Raw genomic sequence first — 23258 nt, 5'->3', positions numbered from 1 at the left:
TAAATCTACCACTACCCTAACGGCAGTGACTTTGGATTGAAAAACACTCCTTACGACAACGTTATGCGAAAAAGATCATGGTGAAAACTTAGTGAACCGGCGCACTTTCGGGTTTCTGTGTGTTTGGTGGGATTGACAGGGACTTATCTACTAAGATCTGCTTCCCAGCGGCCAAGTTCTTAATGGTTTCTGTGCTGTAAATAATTGGACCGTCTGATGGAAGTAGTCATTCAGAAGTGGTTATCTTTGGTACGAAAAAGTGGAATATGTTCCATCCGAAAAGCTCCTGGACAAACACTTCGATGAAGAATCGACCGCAACTCTGAGGTTTTGGTTGGGAGTGTGTGAAGTTCGAATTTACAGATTTTTGGCCGGTAGAGACTACGCTTTATATCTTTATAGTGGCAAAAAAAAGTAATTTTGAGGCGGGTTGCGAGGCTCATACGAATCCAACTTAATTACAGTTTCGAACCAGTGCCAAGTGATTACCACATCTATCTATCTATGATTTATGATTTAACTTGTGAAAAATTCAACTTAAGAGAATCTTTTGAAAATTGATTGTCCAGTTTTCTTGTCAATAAGGAGAAGGGTTTCTAAGTCTAAGATAAAATGTACCTTTTATTTCGGGAATTGATTACCTGACCAATTATCTTGTCTCCAATAAATTCATTAACATTTTACAGCCTCGCCTTGGTAAATGTAGAATTTCTGTAATTTTTTATTACTAAGCTTTCTCTGCTCTTCAATATACATATATACAATTCTTTATCCATTCATTCGCAGGAAAATTACTTGAAATCACATTAATAATAATTGAGTTTTACCAATGATAATGCAAACAAAGAATTGATTTGCAATTCTTGGCAGAAGCTCGAACCGGCAACTAACAAATAATACTCGATTTCCTCATATTACGCGAAATCAATTATTTCTTTGCTAAATTCACGGGTATTCACGGGTACCAGGCGTCGTTATGTCTACCCGCAAAAAGTATAACAATAAACAACGATAACAAAAAAGTGATGTCCGAAGGAGGGGCTGTGGAGGGGTTACACAGTTTAGGGGATTTTACGGAGGAAAAAACAACAAACTAACACACTCACATAATTCACTCGCTACAAATGCCAATAAAACGTGTAATTGCTTGTATAATGAGCTTTACACCAACAATAACAACAGTCGCTACTCGTACTCCAACTATTTAGGTATGTATCGATGCCGGGGTGCCAATGTTATTCTACGCTCACATAGCGCACAGCTCACATAGTTCTTTGTTGTTAACAACGCAAACAACTCGAACGCCGAGAAGCACGAAGCATTCCTTTCGCAAATGCAGCTCCTTGTTGTTCTAACTCTCCTTAAAGTTGTTGCTGTTGTTGCCGCTGCTTATTGTTTTCTCTGCATTGTTCGGTGTAGTTGTTGTTGCTTTTGTTAGCATGTTTGCAACTTGCGTTAGTTTCTTATGCAAGCAGCTTACAATCGAACTTGTACCCAGTCAGCGACGAGCTGCAAACCAAATCAAATCAAGAATCCTCGCTCCGCCGTGCCAAAGCAGTCTGAAGACTCCGCAAACGGAGAGCTGATACCCGCAGCAACATTTGTTAGCATCTTGTTGCTTTCTTGCGCAGAAGACAATAACTCCATCTCTGTGGGTGGAAAGTTTGCATTACGTCAATAGGTGGGAACAGCTTCGAGCTAACTGTGTTTGGGTGCAGGTGTGTGTATGTGTGTGTGTGAGCGTATGAGGGTACTAGTAGTATGTACAGTGGTGCGTGCTTTCCTGAGTAGTTCGTCAGTTCGCCTGCTTCTTCTTGCCATAACGGTAGTAACAATTTCCAACGCATAATCATACATATACCCTGTAAAGTATATGTGTTTGTTTGTATGTGCTTGCTGTACGTAATTTTGAACTGAGAATTGAAGTTGAGTGACTTCGTTCGTATAACCAGGTAAGTATAGTACAGGGTGCGCTATACTTAATACTAGTATGTAGAAGTTAAATAGATTAAGCTTAAAAAACTTGTTTAAAACTTGAGATATTATTATATGAATTTTTCACATGCACTCTTCTCCCTAAGAAGCTTCTTGTTTATAGGAACCGTTGATACTGAAACACTAAAGCATAACAGGCGCATTGAAAAGTCCCCGTCATACCATAGTAAAATATATTTTTTGGCAAAACTTCTTCTTCTTCTTAATTGGCGTAGACACCGCTTACGCGATTATAGCCGAGTTAACAACAGCGCGCCAGTCGTTTCTTCTTTTGCTACGTGGCGCTAATTGGATATTTGGCAAAACTACTTTTTCTTAATTAAATATATTTCCTTTCCAAGGGGTTACAATGATTACAGCGCTTCTCCAACTTTTCGATACCCTTTTTTGTGGTACGACTTGTCCTTTGCTTCAAACCAGACCTCAGCTTCGGCGATCTCTTCATTACACGAAAATTTCTTTCCAACTAGCATTATTATGAGATCTCAGAGCAGGAAGTAATCACTGGTGACCAGATCTTGAGAATACGCTGAATACGGAATTGATTCAAAACCAAATTCATAGACTTCTGTGATCGTTTTCACTAAATTGTGACACCGTGCATTGTCTTGGGGAAGCACCACTTTCTATTTCTTTAAATGCTGTAGTTTTTCAGGAATTCGTACTTCCAACGGTCCAATAACCCTACTAGTCGCTGTTGATGGTCTTTATTTTTTCAAAGTAGCCAGTGCAAATTTTGCATCTCAAAATACGTTATCTTGCCTGACGACTGTTGCGATTTTACACGCTTTGGAGCGGGCTCATCGAGTCCATTCCACTGGTATTACTGTGTATTGGACTTCGAAGTGAAATGGTGGCTATGTTTCATTCATTGTCATATATTGATGAAAAATTTCGGTCTTGTTACGCTTGATGATCGAAAGTACATATTCAGTTAATATCTTTAGAATGTCTGCTACTTTTCAACAGTTGATTTCCCTGTTGCAGACTCCAAGTAATATTAATCAGTCGAAACCCTGGTGTGTCAGCTTCTACAGTATTTTCTCCTCCAAAAACCAAAATTTTATCAATACCTGAAATTTCTTTTTATCCATTTTTCTTTGACCATAACAAAACTTGCCTCACTCAAAGTGATATAATTCATATACTAATGATCAGATATCTGTCAAATTTAGACACACCTCTTTTGAAGATTGATATTAAGGTTCAGCCACGATCATAGAAAACTATATATTATGAAGTTAGCGCTTTCCAATATTTTTGCAGGCTATTATATTTATTTTTTTCTGTCATTAAATGAGTAACAGTCAGACCGGTGACTTTTCAATTGGCCTATTATCTTCACAAAATTCGGTACATAATATTGTCCAAAATCCAATCCAAATCTCTGCATATGTATATGATTGACAGATTACTATATCATATAGCTACAATATAGTATATATCAGACCGACTAAAATGAGATACGCGCCTTGAAAAATTGTTTGTTAAAAAAATTATCTTTGGGAAATTCAGTATAGCACATCGATTTCCCCATTTATCTCGTATACATTTTCACTATTTCCACTTCCTCTTTCAGTTTTAAGCGGTTCACACTTTCATTGGTAAGGAATAGTGTTGCTGAACATATCTTATCAGTTGAAATGAGTTTCAAAATGTTAAATTTATTAAATTCTTAACTATCGATCTAACAGATCCATACCCTATTGTAATGCTTCATTACATACGCATTGTTTTCATGACATCACCCTGTTCTCAGTTTTTTTTCACTTGTTTTGCAATTGAATTTACTTATTTATTGCTTCCTTCTTCGATGCTTATGGAATATTTCAATTTACTCAAACTGCAATACACTTTTCCATCGAAAGACGAAAGACACTCGGACTGCTTTAAAAAGGAGTAGACAGCGTTATTGTCGCTGTATTATATTATATAATAAAGGTTGTTAGTAACGGGCTTACATTGTCGTAAGCGCTAGTAGTACATTTAAAATCTGCGTGTTGCATGCCACACCATTATTGGTGCTTAAGTGTCGTTAAACACATTATATAAATAGAAGTCCTAGTAATAGGCACACTAATAATATGATCGTAAAATCAAAATAATATTTTTAATACAAGTAAGTGAGCTGCGAGGCTTAATAACAAAAAAGTCGGCAGACAGTGTTGTCTTCTTCTAAGGTTAGATGAATAGCACACTCTTACCAATTTGCTTAAAAATAATAATTTAAAGGCTTAGATACGTTATTTACAAAAGCCCCTAAAAGTGGGCAGTGTTTTTTTATTTTATTTACTCAAAAGATTATATTAAACATTATTAGATTATATTAAATAGGAGAGCATATAAAGCATACACAGAGAAACAAATGATTTCCAGAAAGCTGTACCATACTGTTTATTAAAGAATGAGATTATATTAGTTAAGCCTCTATTTTAAAAAATTAAAAAAGAAAATAAGACAAGCACACAAAATCGTTTGTGATATCAGACTTCAATAATTACAATATATCTAAATTACTTTTTCTTCGGTTGCAAGATTTTTGATATTTGTTTGACTGACGCATACATTACTTCGGCGGCAAGGGTCCGAATGCTTTTATTTTTTCAGCAAATCTTGAAACTTTATTTTACTTATAGCAGCTGTCAAGCGTGTTACATAATGTCATACTTAATGAAATGCTAAAGCAATTAAGGTTAATTTGCCTATCGATCTCCGCCCTACTCCGTGACGGGTCATATTAAAGACAAAGTTGGACTGTTGCGCTAGCAATTATTCCGTAAACTATAATATATCCTTAGCCACTACGGTAACGTATAACACCAACAAAGACATAAAGTATGCCGGCTACTTCTAAATAAACGTGTGTAGATTATACATCAATAATATTGTAATCCAAATATATAATACACTTCAAAGACTCAGTAGAAAAAAATGTTACTTCTGAGGTTGATTTTTTTAAACCAAATAATAAAAAATGTTTTATCATATATTAACACAACGCAGGATATATTCGGGTTACAGAAGTTACAATTGAAATTTTCCAATATTTCATAACAAAGTTCATCATAATAGAAGCATACCTTAGAACTTCGTATACAAGCGTTCAAAAATTAGCAGACATTTTAAACAAATTATATGAATCTACTTATTTTGGGAGAATCAGAAGACATTGCTAATCTTAGCTGCCTCCAAAAATGTTCGATAAGCTCAAAGCGCTTGTTTACGAATGAGTATTTTTAAGAAAATGAGCTGGTGGTCTAGGCTATTCAAATGGGACTTTTGTCAATGTTAGCAAAATAATCAGTCTTCAACCTACCCAAACCTGGCCTGACATTATTTTCAGCCGCTTAATCAAGTCAATTATTTAGATGTATAGAAAATTACGGAATGTGTTTCAATAGTTCATAATTTCTCACATAAATGCGTAGAATGTGTTTCACATGTTCATAATTTCGTAATAGGCATCTTCTATTGAAGAAAAACACAACGATATGTGTGTCTGTATGCGCAAAACTCTTCGGAAACTACTGCAATTGCATTCATAAATTATTGACAATAGCAATTTTCCGCATATTTTCCATGCGCAGGTGCATATAAACGCAACGGGGTGTCTCGTGTGCTCCTATCTCCTTGCTGTATGCCTTCATCCTGTTGCGGTCAGACTATAGCGGAAATTTGCATTTGACTTTATGTTAGGCTTTCGCCACAAATCTGTTTACATTTCCTATTGAATGTATGAGATTATGGCATGCATAGCAGGGCAGACTGTTGCATAGCTTAAGGGGAAAAAGGAAAAGTATTGGAAAAGTAGATTTTTAAAAATTTTAAAGAGCAAATTTTCATAAAAAATTTATGAAGAGGTTTTTTTTCATATCCAATAGGTTTTTTAAAGTGTTACGTCGAAAGACTTCTAATTTCTATATGCTTTTTGTTAATTAGTGGAAGTTAGTTACCACTAATTTGCTTATTGCTGCTTTTTCTTGATAAGAAACATGAAAGCGTATGCTTAAGGCTTTAAAAATAGCAAACTTTTTTCATATATAAAAAAACACATGCCCATAAACTAGACTTGTTTAAGTGCCACTGCTTCGATAATTTCTTAGACCAAGTCAATGTCCTATAACACCACTTAACGACTACACACGAGCTCGTATTGCAGACGATATGCATTTATAAACAAGTCACTGCAGGCAAAACACGCAAGTCCGCTCAAGTTGCCTTCCAAAGGATTCTGAATATTTAATGCCCTAACCAGTTTAATACAGTAACAAGCGCTTTGTAATTAGTGCAGTCATTTTAATTTTTCGCAAAACATTCGCGTGTAACGCTTTTGCTTGCCCCGAGCGTTGGCAACATTTAACACGGTGTAAATACGAGGTCACGCAAATGTCGCTTGTAATTTCAGAGTTTGACGAGAATTTACATTCATTAGCTGGTGCAACATTTTCAGCATAAAATAGCAAATCAAACATAACATATTGGAGTGCCACTTTGCGGGTGCCAAAAACAGAAGGGAATCAAAGCTTAAGTTTGAGACAATTTGCGCTAAGTTTTTTCTGCAATCCACGATAGTAATTTTTTGAATATTTCTGAGCAGTTCTGGAGTTCGAACTCTATGTATCAGTTCAAAGAGTCGTACATCTTATTATAACTTATCGCGTTAATAAGCTCCAGGTTCATTAAGTTTCTTCAATATTTACTGTTGTGACCAGGAATTTACCATTCCTTTGATCGATATCTTGTCTTTGATGAGTGAGTTGATGTCTTATAAGATAGCACGTGAACCTTTTCGGTTGTCCCAGCTAGTAGTATAAAAATCGGAACTTAATATGGGGTTGAAGTTAAGCTAAGAAATCTAGCCGAATGAGAGAAAATTGTATAGCTCAATGCACATATGTGAATCATATTATCAATTCATCATAAGTTGGGAACCAGACAAAGTGTCAATGAAGCCCTTAGATATCATCTTCAACTTATCAGGGGTTGGGAACCATACTAAACCGCAATGGCAGCCTTAGAGTCTAAATTTTGATAATTTTTGAAATATTTTGTATATTATTAATGCTGCATACTTCATAGTTTATTGATTATTATTCAAATCAAGATTTTTGCCTTAAATTAAAATGGATCCGGTGGGAGCTTATCGTTGAGGCCAAGATTTTTTCCCTCAGTCGATACTAAATTAAATTAGAGTGAGCGATTTTTGGTCTTACATCAGCTACATACTGGACTGGCTGTCCTAGCTAGTAAGTCAAAATCAGAACCTATAATGAGGAGGAAGTTACGCTAAAAATGTAAAATCGTTGATCGTCAAGAGATCTTGTCGAATTAAATCAAATTTTAAGTCTCAATAATGGAATGTGGAACGAATGGAACGTCAACTACAATTTATCAAAGGTTCGGTACCAGGCTAAATTATTACCCACCAATGAAGATTTTAAATTATTTTATTATTATTTTCAGACATTGTCAGACAGTTCGAATATTCCCACTAGAGTAGACTTAGACTAGTAGAGTAGTTCATTGATAGACAAGCTTTATAATGGCATTATGACCTTTTCCAATTTATATAATAAAAAACCATCTTATTGGAGTTCTTGATAACCAACAACCTCTTCATTGATATTTTGGCAAACAAGAATCAGAAATCTTTTTTAAGCAGCGCAAACTCAACCCGCAGTACAAAAATCTTCGATACATCAACTTTACCTACTTCGAGCTTCGACTTTAAGGAGCTTTTACCACCATTATCGTAATATCTCATTTATGATTATATGATAGTACAATTTGAGATCAATAAAATATTTGAGACACTAAACTAGATTATATACAGATTTATGCTGACATAACCTCAACAACAGTTACGCTTCACTATATCCACTAACATAAGTACACTAAATCCATCTAAATAATCCAAATTTAATTGCGCAAACTTCGAAAAAGCCAATTTACCTAAATTATATTTCGAATACGCCAAAGACACCGCTATTTGACGGCGACATAAAATTGTTTCTCAATCAAAACGGACTTAACGGTTTTACGCGCACATTAAGTTGCCGTAAATTTTGCTGTTTTTACCACTTCCTTTACTATCTACCGAAACTGCAATTAAAAGCCGTTGGAAAACATGATTATCAAGCACCAAGTCAACACCTTGTAATAAAATTGTAATAATAGTGTTTTGTTTGGCTAATAAAAAGCCAGTTAAAACCAATACTAAGGCGCTGGCAGAGACTCGAGAGCTGACAAAGGCAGCCAAGGATAATGGTGAGCCATATATTTTTGGGTTGGAGACCAGGCTGCGAATAATGAAAGCGAATACAATTATTAAAATTACAAGACACGCAACTTGGTGACATGTTTGGGGTAATGCTAGAAGGAGGCCTAAGTTAGCAACAACTCGAAGCTTAATGTCCTCTGACTACAGTGAGATAATTTATTGTGGAGTGTATAAAGTGGAGGTAGTCAGGAGTGGTTACTATTGTGGTATTAGTGGTACTACTGAAATGAAATAAGTTAAGATAGAATAAATTATTATAAATAGGGACTGATAGAAATTTATATAATATTTTTGTTAAAAAATTTTTTAAAAAAATCAAGCAAATTAGCTTTTACAAAAACTTAAACAAACTAAATCTAAAGCAATCTCGCACTAACCCCCGAAAAACGCGCCGCTTCTAACGTCGTGTCGGCGGAAAAAAGGTCAAGCCGTCAGCCACTGAAAGCCAAGAATTAAGTGGCAACGTGACAATTTTATCTTTTTTGCACACACACTTTAATCTTGTCTGCTTTTATCTGCGTCTACTGTGTAACTTGTGTCTTTTTGGGTTTTGTTGGTTGGAAAATGTGCAAAGACACAAGTTGCAAATAATAAAAATAGCAACTAACTGGCTTTTAGTCCCATTTTAAATATGCTAACAATGAACTTTTGCAAAATTTATGGCCACAAAATGCTGATAGCAGGAAAACTCGCTAAGAAACATAGAGAACAGTGGCACGGAAGGCATGGACGAAGGAGCGCAGCAGCGACGCAGCAGACAATAGCAAACAAAGTGTGGCACAAATTTCGTTAGTGAAATGCATAAATTACAATGCAAATCAATTCATTTTGTAGCAATTTAATTAAAATCGTGATTTGCCGGCAAACAAGACAGCTAAATGGAGCTGTGACATTACTTAAATATTTATGTATTCGTATGTATGTATATGTGTGTCTTTTGGAAGGGATTCGCTAAGTGATGAATGTTTTTTGAGTATGAAAAATTAAAGGCAAACTCAAATTGATTATCTGCAAACAAATTTGTTATAAAGCGAGTGAGTGTAGGGATGAATTAGAGTGAATTAAGGAACTCATATACATATTTAGAGGGACGAATGAGGGAGCTACGCATTTGGGAAACAAAATCGAAAAGGAAAGAGCAAGGAAATCAACTTTATCTCCTTAAAGGGGCTATGGTATGTGGCGTCCTTCTTTTAAGTTTTTTCGGAATTTTTTATAGTGAAAGGATAAATACAAATTTTGACTGTATATTAATTAAGCTTTTAGCTATAATCTAAGGAACAAGACATTTTTTCAAGTAGTTGGAAGCGAGATATAAATTTTTTATCTGATAATAACAAAAATAGAAAACTGTTTATAGGAGGACCTTCCCGTTACAATTAAAAACTCATGTTTGGAGAGGCTTTCTTAGAGGTGTCTAGGAACCTATTTTTAGGAGTACCAAACGAAAAAAAAAAAATTTTTTTAATCACCCTAGTGCCCATATTCAATTCATGCCACATTTGACTGTTCCTTGAGCATGTTAAGGTTTGATGTCACCAAGAGTCAGCTATATGTAAACTACATTTGTGGATTAAATATCTGCAAGTAGCCTGGAGCACATATATTCTCTCTGTATCGGAGTCTACTTAATTCTAAGATTGTGCCAACTCTGGCTAGTTCATTTTGCTCAGAGTTACAAGGAATATTACTATGTTTTGGAACCCATTGCAGGCTTATCGTGAAATAGGATATTATATTCACTAAGAAATCAAGGCAATCTTGAACTATAGTTGATAAAACCCTATCAGACTTTATCGATTGCAAGGTAACTTGATTATCTGTATATAGTAGATTTTTCTTGTTGTGAGCACAATCTTTGTCAGAAAAGGAAAGTTTTCAATAATAGCTGTGAGATCCGTTTAGAACACATTGCATTGATCTGATAGTTATATTATCTAATTTTGCAGAAAAGACAACGCATGTCACTCCATTATCAAATTTGGACTCATATGCATAGACCCAAACTGTCTGGAACGTCCTTATTGGTTCAAACTGGCCTTAAAAGTAGAAAATATGGAAAAGAACTATATTCATATATTTCAAGGATATACAACTCATCGACGACCGCCATTTTCATTTAAAAAACTTACAAAAATACTTAAAATCAAGTAGAGTAGGAAACACAGAAACCTTAACAAAAAAAATTACACAAAAAAAGACTTTCTTCACTTGCGATTCGAAATTATTGAGGAGAGGAGTGCATCTATGTTTTTAAACAAAAAAGGTTTCCGCAAAGGCGATGACATCCTTTTCTTATTATTTCTTATATTTGAAATAAATTTAAATTAAATATCTGTATGATTTATTAAACAAAAACCCCTCACTAATTCACTAATTTAAACACTTTACAGCAAACTTATTCTTAAAACAATTGAAGTATCAGCTATAACAAATCATTTTTAATGTACACTTAGGCGTCCAAATATTTTATTAAAATATTAATAGTATTAATATGTTTTCATCTGATTTCAAACTCTTATCATACTATTAAATATAAGTGCGTGTAATTTCTCAACTCAAGTTTTTTATTCAAGGTAATTGAAAACTATTCCTTTCACGTATTTGCATTGCAATTGTAGGGAAGTCCAACTAAATATGTACATACATATGTTTATGAAACTCTGCATTAAGCGCACTCGCACAGAGTTTAATCATCAACCCAGTGCTGAGTGCAACAAGCATAATTCACTTTTTGTGCACGTATGTGTGCAGTGGTCAGTTGAATATGAGTAAAAAAGAAAAACATAATTCTCTCGCACAAGTTGACTTAGTCCACTTTGCAGCTGGTGCGTGTGCTAGTTATTCATATTTTCAGGTTTTTTCTTTTTTTCATAATTTTGCGCTCCTATTGCCCAGCGGCTACTTCACTTTTATAATTCGAGAGTTAGCAGAACAGCTAAAATCTATAGCCGTAACTACGTTGGTATTATTGGTGTTGCAAGTATGAAAAGTATCATGTAGAATGAAATTGAAGGGTTGGATGACTGTGTTTACTTTTTTTTAACTCAAAATTCTCTCAATTTCTGTATCTTTCTTTATGTCTCTATGCGATGCAAATTGTATAAAGTGTATGGGATGGTAGATAGTGACTTAATGAATTTTGATAATTAAATTTAATTTAATTTCAATTTTTCCCGGAGGCTATTTACTCATATACACTGCTTATAGGAGGCATATGGGTTATGCTGATTGTTCCGAAAACATCAGGAGTAGAGTAAATATACTTTCATATTCGAATACATAATCTTGAATGGAAAGTTGATTTATTTGCTTTTATTGCATAGCAAACTCTAATACTTAAGGTTAAAAATAACAATATTATATAATTAATATTAATGGTGTTTGCATTTCAGAAAAATATTTATAAGCTTATACATATACTCAAATCTTTATGTTGTTCGAAGCATAGGACATCGTGAGCTCTTGTGCATAAAATTCACAATTAATAGTGAATAATATTAATTTTTGGGGCTTAGATACATTTCTGTGAGCCAAAAGCACCACGACAGGACATGATATCTCTGATTATAAACAATTCTGCTGAAACGTTGAGCAGCAATACAGTTATTTGTATATACTGGAGACGTTTTCTTAGTCACAAAAATTTGTTGACAAGTCTATGTAACAGTTATTATTACTCGAAATGTCTTACTGCCGGAAACTAGTACTAAAATATAGAAGAAAATATCAAAAACTTTGTTCTTCCTCTCATTTCGAAAATTTACAATAAGAAAATAGAAAACTTTTAAATGAGCACACAATTTCTGACCTACACCAAACTTAATCAACCTCTTATTACACATGCATACATAAAATATAATAAACGAAAATCAAAGCACATTTTCGTTCAAACCGCCTAAAAGCAGATTACAAAATTGTGCAAATGATAAACCGAGATAAGCACGTACTTGTCCAACTGTCATTAGATTGTATTAAAATAAAGAATTTAGAAACAAATGCAGGAGTATACATTAACATTTAGTTGTATCAAGGTGATTTAATACAGTGCACCTAAATGTATACCTTCATTTCATAAATGAAGCGACTTTACTTTTACGTATTCAAAATATTTTTATGTTAGTCGATATATACATATATAAAGATCTTAACCAAGTGCTATATTTAAAAAATGGAGATTTGTAAAATCAATTTAGACAAAAACGAACGCTATCACCGGCCGCACTGAAGCTATAATACCCTTCACATTCTTTATATAACCAAATGTTAAAACCTATGTGCATAACTAAATCTTTGCAGGTACTTTGTTTGATATAAAAAACCTTCAAGTCGAATTGAGCTTACTAAACAAGGAAAACAAATATTCTATAGATATCTTTATCTTGGCTTTGATCGGTTAGTTTGAATACCAGCTACATTTTCTGAATAATTTACTTGCAAATTTTGCGTTTCTTATTACAATGTCCAGTCCGAATTTCGTGAACATACAATTTTATATAAAAATATTTTCCTCACAAGGACTTGAGAATGATCAATCAGCTTATATGGCAGCAATATACTATAAGGGTCCGATCTGAACAATATACATTAAGCTTACAGCGTTGCTTTGGGCAATAATCCATGCCAAGTTTCGTAGAGATACATATCTCGTCAAATGAAAAGCTTTCGATATAAGTACTTGAGTTTTATCGATTAGTTTGTATGGCAGCTATAGCTTATAGTGATCTGATCCAAACAATTTCTTCGGAGATTACAGCGTTGCTTTGGAAAATACTTTATGTCAAATTTCGTGAAGATACCTTGATAAATAAAACATTTTTTCTACAAGGACTTAATTCAGAACGTTCAGTTTCTATGACAATTGTATGTAAGCTATAGTGATCCAATATCGATAGATTCGCTAAATAAGGAGTCATTAATGGAGGAAAGCATATGTGCAATTTCAAAGGAATACCTCAAAAGCTGGGTGACTAATTTACGTATTTTATACTGTCCTCGTCGTTTCCTTCTGAGCGTTTCTTTTCAAACTTCGTTGCAAATTCAATAAACCTCGTATAGGGTATAAAAATATATTGAATCTAAATTTTATTTTTCACTTGAAATAATAATTTCAAGTTAATATTTTCTTAAACCCTGTGCACCAACCATACTTTCGCTTGTTTACTTTGTGAACAAACTTTTCTCGACTTAAAATCTCCATTTATCTTAACACTGGCCTCAGCCGCCCACCATGTTTGACCACGCACACACACATATATTATTATTGATATTTTGGGACTGCTTTGTTCTACCACTTCCACCCCACGGAGCTACGCGTGCACTGGGAGCGATTATTTTTTCATGAAGCTGTCTGTCGACCTCAAAAACACATAAACGAGCAAAAACTTTTAATATTTGCCATGTTTGAGTTGAGTTGAGTTGAGTTGAGCTCTGTTTGGGTTTGCATTTCGGTATTTTGTTTGTTCTAATATTTTTGCTACGTCCTTGCGGTAATGCGCTGTGAACTCGTAGACTCTCTAAATAACCCAACGTGTTGTCATGTTAACAAAACCATGCAATATTTATATATTCTTTGGCTGCTCGCTTGTGTGTGCGTCATTATTATTTGTAAACAAAAGTGCAAAATTTGCAAATAGTTAAACATGAAAACAGCAAGTTCGGTTGAGTAGTACAAAATTTCATTTTTAAAAGTATTTGCCTACCATTAGCTAGAGCAGACTTGAGTGTTTAGCATACTTTACGGCACTCAGATGTCATCTCAATGGTTGAAGCATACTACCAACTGATCAACTGAGAGAGAGAGAAAGGAAAAGTTGTCGGCAAAAATCTATTTGAGTTTACTACAGTTACTTGAATTTGAATGGGTTGCGTTTTGGTAAAATGGCATTTGTATGATTATAGATGGAGTGCTTCTAAAACTGAATAAGAAATAGTTCACCGTGTGATTTCGGTGTAAAATGGCAATTGCAATGAAGTGAGAACATCTGTCTTCATAAAAAAAAACATATTCGCTGTCATATTATTGGCACAGAGCAAAGAAAATTATAACTGGGCGAAAGAGTCATATGGATATTGTGATTCACGGTTGGACAATTTGTTGTGAGATAGTAGTTCTGGGAGTATTAAGTACCAATGTGAATGGAAGAAGGATTTTGGGAGGGTTATCTTATAGAAGTAAAAGTAGATATAGATATAGATATAGATATAGATATAGATATAGATATAAATAGGATATATATATATAACCCATACTGAAATTCTATAAGTATTGGAATTAAAAAGAAATGGATATAACAATAGAAATGGAGGAAGAGAAAGATAGGAAGATTGAAACAGAAACAGTAACAGAGCAAGGGATACGGAAAGAAAAGACTGAATTTAATTTTTCCTTACTTAATTAAGTTATTATACTTAAAAAACTTCAGGCAGCTATACTGGGTTTGAATGTTATAGATTATTATACTTTTAAATTTTTATACTATTCACCGCCGATGATCTATTTTTCGTCCTTTGTGTCTACATTTAAATTCTCATCCCTCTACACATCACTTTTGCATTCATCTCATAAGAATATCTTGTCGTTTAAAGCAATTTTATTCTTTCTAAAAGAACTGCAAAACTTTGTGCCACCAAATCAGAAGTTTCTGATGAGTGTGGCATGCAGAATGTGGCATGTGGCGGAAGCAAAATAACGCTGCTACATTTCTGCGCCCGCATGCATGCGTGTATGCTATGTGTTTATTATGCGTTTGTGGCATGTGGCAAAGATAATGGTTTAAATTAGTTGTGCATGCAACAAAAGCCAATAAAACGACGACAACGGCAACAACAACAACAGCGCACAACATATGAACTGAGCAAGTAGCGAGCACAACAACTCGCTCTATTGGGGGCGATAAGTTGCAAGGCAGAAAAAAGTAAAAAATGAATAGAAACAAATTGTTGCGAAACTTCATACAACTTTGAAATAATTTTACAGTTGCACGCCTGCAAATATGCAATGCAAAAATTTGTATGCAAAGCGCATGGTGTTAGTATGTGTGAGCGTGTGTGTGCGCTATGCAGTAAAAGTGCATGTGTGTGTTGAGCTGGCGTATGGTCCGTATGCATATGACGCCTAAAAGTAGATTACGGAATTCTGAAAAATAATAACTGCAATTGCACACATACTTGCTTAACTGTCATTACGCGTGCTTTTAAGGCAAGAAAGAGATTATAGTACGGTTGGAGTGGGGTTATTGTTAATCGAGTATATGCGCCTAAATGTTTGCTACGAATTTTGGAAACCCGATAAACATTTTTCGGTATGTTCTAATTTTGTTATTGGAATAATAAAACTGTATAATAATGTATTTATTTGTAATTTATTAAGGTCCTCCCCTTAAATTTATACTACAAAATTGTGAAGGTGGTTAAGAACTCGATAAATATTTTATATAACAATAAAATGTTCGCAATTGTCTAAAAAATTTTGTTTAAATTGTGCTTACAATGCATTTAGTAATTTTGTGCGCCTAAATGCAGACTACAAAAATATAGAAAGAGTTCAAAAGTAGTACTAGATTTTGTAAATTTAATAGTATTTATTATTATTTCACACAGGTCACACCCATGCCTTGTTATATTTGCTTTTTAGGGCTTTGCTGCTGAATGTATGTGATAAAAACGGAAAGTTGGTTGAAAACTGAATATATATTTTATTGGATAATACAAACTGCTTATAGCGCTGAAAAATTAGTTTGAAATATACTTCAAAAGAGTTTGCTAAGACTTTGCGCCTAAATGCATGCTATAAAAATCGGAAAGCTGGTTGAAACTGGTAGAAAATTTCATAAATATGAGAGTATTCATTGCACATACCTTATAAACCATACTCAGGTTATATTATATCCATTTTATTCTCCTACTCTTACGTATTTCCCCTCCACTCCCCAATAAACTGCAGTGAAACTACATACATATGCAGTAGCCTGTTTAACAAACATTTCATTTGCATTTTCTTTTTCTTAATTTATTTTTGTGTTTTTCACTTCTCTTTGTCGACAAAACGAAAATTAATTAATTTGATTTCCTGCTTGCTGCTATGGCTGCCGCATCACAAATTCATATTTCATTGCGCAAATTGCGACAACTCGTGCTTTCTGCCATTCCTCACTTTTAGTGCAAGCTTATTGTTTAGAAAATTTATTTACTACATATTTGCAAATCAAATGGCATACGCCACACAATTATGTGGCTCTTCCTTTCTGTCTAGTATTCCTTTTTGATGGTTGTGCACGTTTTTGTATGAAAATAACTGAATGAATGCAACAAAGGCTTCGTGGGCTACACTACTCGCACAACCAAATAAAAGTCACTTAGAAATTTATTACGGTAAGGATAAACAAATACAAACAAACTATATTTTTAGGTGAAAAGTTGTGAAATTTGATTACGGTGGAAATGAAATATATCATTCGCTCTATATTAAATTCCATATAAGGTATAGCGGCTGAATAACAAAATTTAATGAGAAATAGAAAATAAATTTTTTACAGTTTTTATATTTGGTTTCGCAACTCTTTAATAAAGCCGCTTCCGAGAATTAAAATATGAAACCATTTTTATTTTGCTGCTATCTAAGATTGTCATGGCAATAAGCATGCTTTCAGGCGTATGTTCGGAGTTTAGAGCAGCGCATATTATGCTAGGAACTCAAAGATAGAGCAAAGTTCACATAATTTTATTTATTTCTGTACAACTTTATATACTTTATTTTAAAGCATATGTGTGAGAAAGTCAGAGACAGGGCAGTACACTTACTTTTCTTCGGCATCGAGAAATATGCTACTGTTCCCTTAATAGTTTCATAAAGGCAGACAATTTATTCACTAACTTGTTGACTTATACTGTATAGATGTATACAGATTAGGGTGGGTAAAAAAATAACGAATATTTATTAGGTTGGATCTCTGAAAATTTGGTTCTTAGGCACTTTTACGAAAATCACTCCTAGTTCCCTTAGCAGTTTAACAGAGGCAGATAATCCATTCAACGCCTTATTTTCTTATATAATATATATGTATTTTCACTAGGGTGGGTCAAAAAATATGATACTCTGAGAAATGCGTATTTAGACACATCTACGAAAATCTCTCCAAAAAATATAAATATTGAAAATGGTCTATAACGGTTTTTTCGTAAACCTGACCGTTTAAAACATATAAAAGGTTAAAGTGTGCTTATTTTAAGGAAATTTTTTTTTCGATACGAATTTTATAACAAATTGAAAAAAAATCGTTTGAAATTTATTATTTATTTTTTTTTTTTTAATTTTTTGTTAGTTGTTTTATTACTTCGTTTTTTTGTCAATGAATGTCTTTTAAGTTGGCTCAAACTGAAAATAATGTGCTAAAATCGGTTTAGTAATTTGGGAGTTAACTCCAGAGAAAACCTTACACGTAATTTTTATATATACAGATAAGTATTAAACTACATTTAGTTTCTCGCAACTCACCATTGTCTTGTTCCTATTCCATCTCTTTTCTTGTTTGAGTGGTTGTTAGTTTTTGGATCCCCGTTTTGTTGATGTTGTTGCAATTGCTATTGTTTTTTGTTTTTTTGCTTCCAAATTGTTTAGAACATTACACAATTGCATGCACGTGACTGCAAATAAAGATGAAATAAAATGGGGTAACTGTTAATAAAATTGTGAACGAGTAGGTTTGGTTGATATACGTGTATGTATGTGTACATAAAAGCGAGCTTCAAAATATAGTACTTTTACAGCTGGTTTTATGTATAAACGTTAAAGGCGTTAGGAAATAGCAAACAAACGCAATTTTGGAAAGCTTTTCGTATTGCTTTTAGAAAACTAACCAGTGCACTTTGATGTCGAAGCTTGGGTCCATAAACTTGTACGAATATCAAATGCACCGAGAAAATATTTTTATTCCCAATGCAAATATTGTGTTTGAATATTGTCGAAAGCTTTAAAAGGTGATTTCCAAGCCTAAAAAACCTGCAAATTTTCTTAGACCAACCATGGGGCAGACTGATCGAGCAGACTGCAAGAAATATCTAGAGCAGGGCACCAGGGAAACAATGGAACATCTCTTGTGCACTTGTCCCGCATTGGCAAGACTATGCTGTAAGCATCTGGGTTCCCCACGGTATGATGCACTGGAGGAAGTGTCGATAATAATGCCGCAGATTCTGTTAAAATTCGTGTCTAGCGCAGGCATTCTAAAGAATGACTTCTCCTTTTGGCCCTGGGAACTGAACTCCATCTGGTATCGATTCTATCGATATTAACTTACCTAATCTTAGACCAACCGAGATATGACTGGTTTATTATGTGCTTTTATTATAAACTTTAAATACATTTATGACTGACTAACTGATATTTATGAATTTAGAAGAGAAGGCAGTTGCAGATCCTTGAGTTCAAGAACTAAACGGTGCTACTTTTGGCGAGATGGTGTAGCGAGAGCATTGCCAGACCTTTCATTAAAAATTTTAAATATCACACATGAAATCTTATAGCATACAATTCAAAGCAATGAATCGAGCGGTATTTAGTTTTAGAGACATATAACGAAATGCCACTCAACCAGCGGCACAATCAATCGTTTGAATCACAAGTATGACAATCTTGTTATCAGTCCATGCAGCAATGAAGGTATGACGTCAATCACTTATTTCTCAGAAAATTAACGTTGTTTAATGGTTAATAACATTTAAGGAAATACCGACAAGCCTTCGAAAGATTACACGGAAAATCGTCTTCAATGGCATAGAAGCACGAACATACGTGAAAACATGAGCATATTATTCTGGTATGTTTTTAACCAAAGGAAGTTTCATACTAAGAAGACTCATAGAAAAGCCAGGGTCTTAAAAAGAATTATTGAGATTCAACCATACGAAGTTCTGGAATTAGCTTTCCCAATATGTCCTAATTAAACCAAAAACAGCTCTGCTCATAACTTATTCTTATAATCAACGCTGGATGGAGACAGTTTCCCGGGTAGTTAGCTCATCAAAAAAATTAAAATTTAAAACAAAAACGCAAAATTCAAAATACTATAACTCTTAGGGAGGAGTCGCTGGAGAAGAAGCCCATTGAGTTCACGGAGGGGTCGAAGTTGGGATAGAAGGTTGGAGAGAAAGTTTTCTTCAAGAAAATCTCCGTCATATTAGCCTTAGGCTACTGAACTGGTATAGTGTGTTTCAGGACGCTATTAAGGTGGTAGTAGATGATAAACGTACGTAGACGCAAGTCAAGGTGTGTCTCACCAGAGATAACATTAACATACATATATCGTCATGAAACACGGTTGGGTGCCTGATCACTGCAGACAACTGCAAAGCGAACAAGCTGTCTGACGGGATATTGGTGCCCTGCTCTCATTGGAATAACCTCTGGTGTGCTTAGCAGACGCTGGTCGACGGACCACATCTGTATGACTGAAAAATTCTTTTGGCCTAGAGCAGAACGCAAGAGATCTACTGCACTACTTGCCTTTAGCAAAATTCATCTTGCCGATGTCGTAGGGTATGGAACATTGTCCACTAAACATTCATATGGTTTTTAACCTGTGTTTAGCAGTGTGAAGAGGCAACATTCAGGCAGCCAGGCGTACCAAGAGACATTTCCGAAACTGGCGTTAGCTGTCTCCATATATTTGTTATAGACTCAAAACTTTTTGTCGATTTGTAAGGATTTTTTGATCTATTATATAGGTGTTTTAGGCATTTCAACGAACTAGCGTTCTAAGCAGTCTAATTAAAATCCCTATTAATATTAACCTCTAAACGTAACTTAACCTAACCTTAGAAAGAAACAAAACGAAAGTCCCTTCTGGTATAAACTTTCTTTGCTGATAACTAGATACCTTCATTCTGTCAAGATCTGTGAAGATTTCAAAACATCAATTCTTGATGTAGACTCTGTAAATTGTTTTTCTAACTTTGCGTAACCGGTCGACTTGAAACCTTTCAATAACTTTTTAGATATATTTGTTAGATAATGTTTGAAAAATACAAGATTTGATAATAACCACTCTGTAATGTAAAACTTTCACTAAAATTACTTTTTTTAGGAAGCCATCATTTTATTTAGAATAAACTTTTGGCTAGTCTTTCGATCATCACCAGTTTTCATTTATTGTTTTAGTAAGTACTTTTTGAGGTTTGGATTTGTAATAATTCTATGGAGAAGGAACTTCTCCACCGTCAGACACCTTTTTTGGAATTCTTCCTTGCAAATTTTCTACAGGATCAAAAACAAAATTTTTTAAAATGAGACCCTGATCCTTAAAAAACCTTAAATTTGGCAAATATGTCTTATTGTTATTTATTTATTAGTCAAAATATCTACTCAAGAAAAAATCGGACAAAGACCACAGAAATTGAAATAATGAGCTCTGATTTACTTAATGGACGATAATAAATATACTGTGCCACAGAAGCAATGAACGGAACTAAATCTGCTTTCACTTAAAGCTTCTAAAAATATATTTATACCCCGAACAGAGTATATTAAGATTGTCACGATGTTTGTAAGTCCCAGAAGGAAACGTCGGAGAGCTGAGTCGATGTCCATGTCCGTCTGTCTGTCCATCTGTCTGTCCGTTTCTCTGTTTGTCTGTCCGTTTCTCTGTCTGTCTGTCCGTCTGTATATATACGAACTAGTCCCTCAGTTTTTAAGATATCGTTTTGGAATTTTGCAAACGTCATTTTCTCTTCAAGGAGCTGCTCATTTGTCGGAACTGCCGATATCGGACCACTATAACATATAACTGCCATATAAACTGAACGATCCGAATCAAGTTCTTGTATGGAAAAAAATTTGATATGGATTACTGCTTAAGGTGATAACATAATCTAAAAAAAATTATTCGAATCGGATTAGTATAGCGTATAGCTTCCATACAAACTGAACGCATAGTTACTAAAAGAAATGCAGCTGTGAAGGATACATTAGCTGCAGTGTAGCCGAAGTTTATGTTTTTTCTTGTTTTTATGCAAACTGATTTCATAAACATTTTTTTAAATATTTTTTTATAAACAAAGAACCCGTAAGAAGAATATATTTATTTATACATTAAAGTCACCGGCTGGTATCTTAAGCTTTGACTTAATATGGGACCTGCAACAATAATCTGCTGCATGTTATCAACCTAACTTTTCCTTACAGCACCATAATCTTAATAAGAAAAGTGAACCTGGAATATATATTATTTATGCGCTATGAGAAACCTAAGAGTTTTCCCCGTATTAAATGAATAAAACGTGAACTGCGACGCACATGTTTGCAGAGCATCTACTCAGTCATAAATTTGCGCATACCATCGACTGCTGTGTGACCCCAAACGTGAGTGCCACAAAGGTAGCAAAAGAATTTTAAAAGGGGACGCACTTACTTGCTTACTCCCGTATATGTATATACACACATACAAAACTATATGGTATGTACATATATGTATATGCATTATATAATATACTAAATGGTGTGCATTCACATGAACACACATAATTTAAAGTAGAAAAGCTTTATGCGCTGACGCATTGCGAGCACGCTGTTGCCAGGCAAGCTTCTACAACGCTCTTCTTGTTGCTGTTTTTGTTGTTGTTGTTTGCCAATCTTTTCTTCTCCCCCTATAGCTTTATTCCGTGTATACTTTTTTGCTGCCTTTTGCACGCAGTCTCTATTTCATCTCCCTTTAGCCGCGCGCTGTTTACATCACTCAAAGTTGTCGGACACACACACACCGGCACACTAAACGCAAATGAATATCCGGCTTATCGCGATTGCGTGCAACGTGCGTTGATTTCCCACCGCTATTTCTGTTTATATGTTTGCATGTTATTGTTGTTGCTACTTTTTTTTTGTTTGGTTTTGTTGCCAGCTCGCTTTTTGTAGCTGCTGCCGCTGAAATGGGGGTCAACAGCTTTGCTATTGTGCAAGATGAAAGAAAAGTGTGCTGCCACTGCTGCAGCAGCTGCGTCATCAGCGTTGAAGTCAAACTTTTTAAACCACATGCGGCCAACTCGCACTCATTGTTTGTTTGTTTCCACTCATATGTGTATGTATGCATGTGCATGTGTGTGTGTGTGTGTGTTGTAATGTGATTGACTCTAGGGGTTGTTGCTTATGCCTTGCTGGTTGGTTGTTGTGTGTTGTTGGGTGGGTTGCGATATTGTCAGCTTGATTAGTCGCCTGCTTTATGCCCTTATTCTGTTACTTTTATTATTATTTTTAACACTTAGGCGTTCAATTACGTCGAAAGGCATTTTTTTGCCCCTCGGCAAAGCTTAGCTGGTAGCTGTCAGCTAAGTTCGTGTGCAGTTGCCAAGCGCATAAGGGCAGCTAAAGCGTTCATAGCATATAATTTGATAACTCGTAAATATAAAATGATGTGTGAATGCAGCAGCTTTTTTGTTTGAGGTTATGACACCCATCAATTTCGGAATGATTATAGTATTAGGAAAGCGTATGTGTCCTCTATGAAGATGAAATAGGTCATGAAGTGAAAAAGTACAACTCACAAATTGAAACGCTTGCGTATGAAGTTCACACATTTGAAGCTGCAGAGCTAGTCGAAGTAAAATAAATGCTCAGTCTTACTTCAGATTGGTTTTTCTAGCTCAGAGTTACTTCAATATTGATATAAAATAAATGCTCAGTGTTACTTCAAATTGGGTTTTCTATTCGAAAAAATAAAATTAGATTGCCTTTATTTAAATCAATCTGGAATTCATACTTTTTGTATACATTGTACACAGCGCCATCTCTTAGAGCTTTTATATAACATGATTTTAGTAAAAAACTTGATCTTTCCCATTCTACTTATACTCGTAGCAGGTTCCTAGGGTAACTTTCCCTGCCTGCTCAGCTGTAGCCTAGCATCCATACTATAATTATCACAAAGTGACATGGTGCTATTGATAACGTAGTTGGGCTTTCCTTAAACAGCCCTAAACGCAACTTTAGTGAGTT

General features: G+C 34.6%; 1 protein-coding gene across 3 annotated transcripts in view; it reads right to left on the bottom strand.

The window, feature by feature from the left end:
- LOC120767249 overlaps positions 1 to 23258 on the bottom strand; it is a 301297-nt gene that overhangs the window by 108723 nt on the left and 169316 nt on the right. For all 3 annotated transcript variants that reach the window (XM_040093103.1, XM_040093105.1, XM_040093104.1), the window contains exon 4: positions 17772 to 17920. The gene's annotated coding sequence lies outside the window, so the exon portion shown is untranslated. The remainder of the gene's footprint in view (positions 1 to 17771; positions 17921 to 23258) is intronic.

This window comes from Bactrocera tryoni, chromosome 2 (genome assembly GCF_016617805.1).
Source record: "Bactrocera tryoni isolate S06 chromosome 2, CSIRO_BtryS06_freeze2, whole genome shotgun sequence".
NCBI lineage: Eukaryota > Metazoa > Arthropoda > Insecta > Diptera > Tephritidae > Bactrocera > Bactrocera tryoni.
This window is presented reverse-complemented; position numbering and strand designations above follow the sequence as displayed.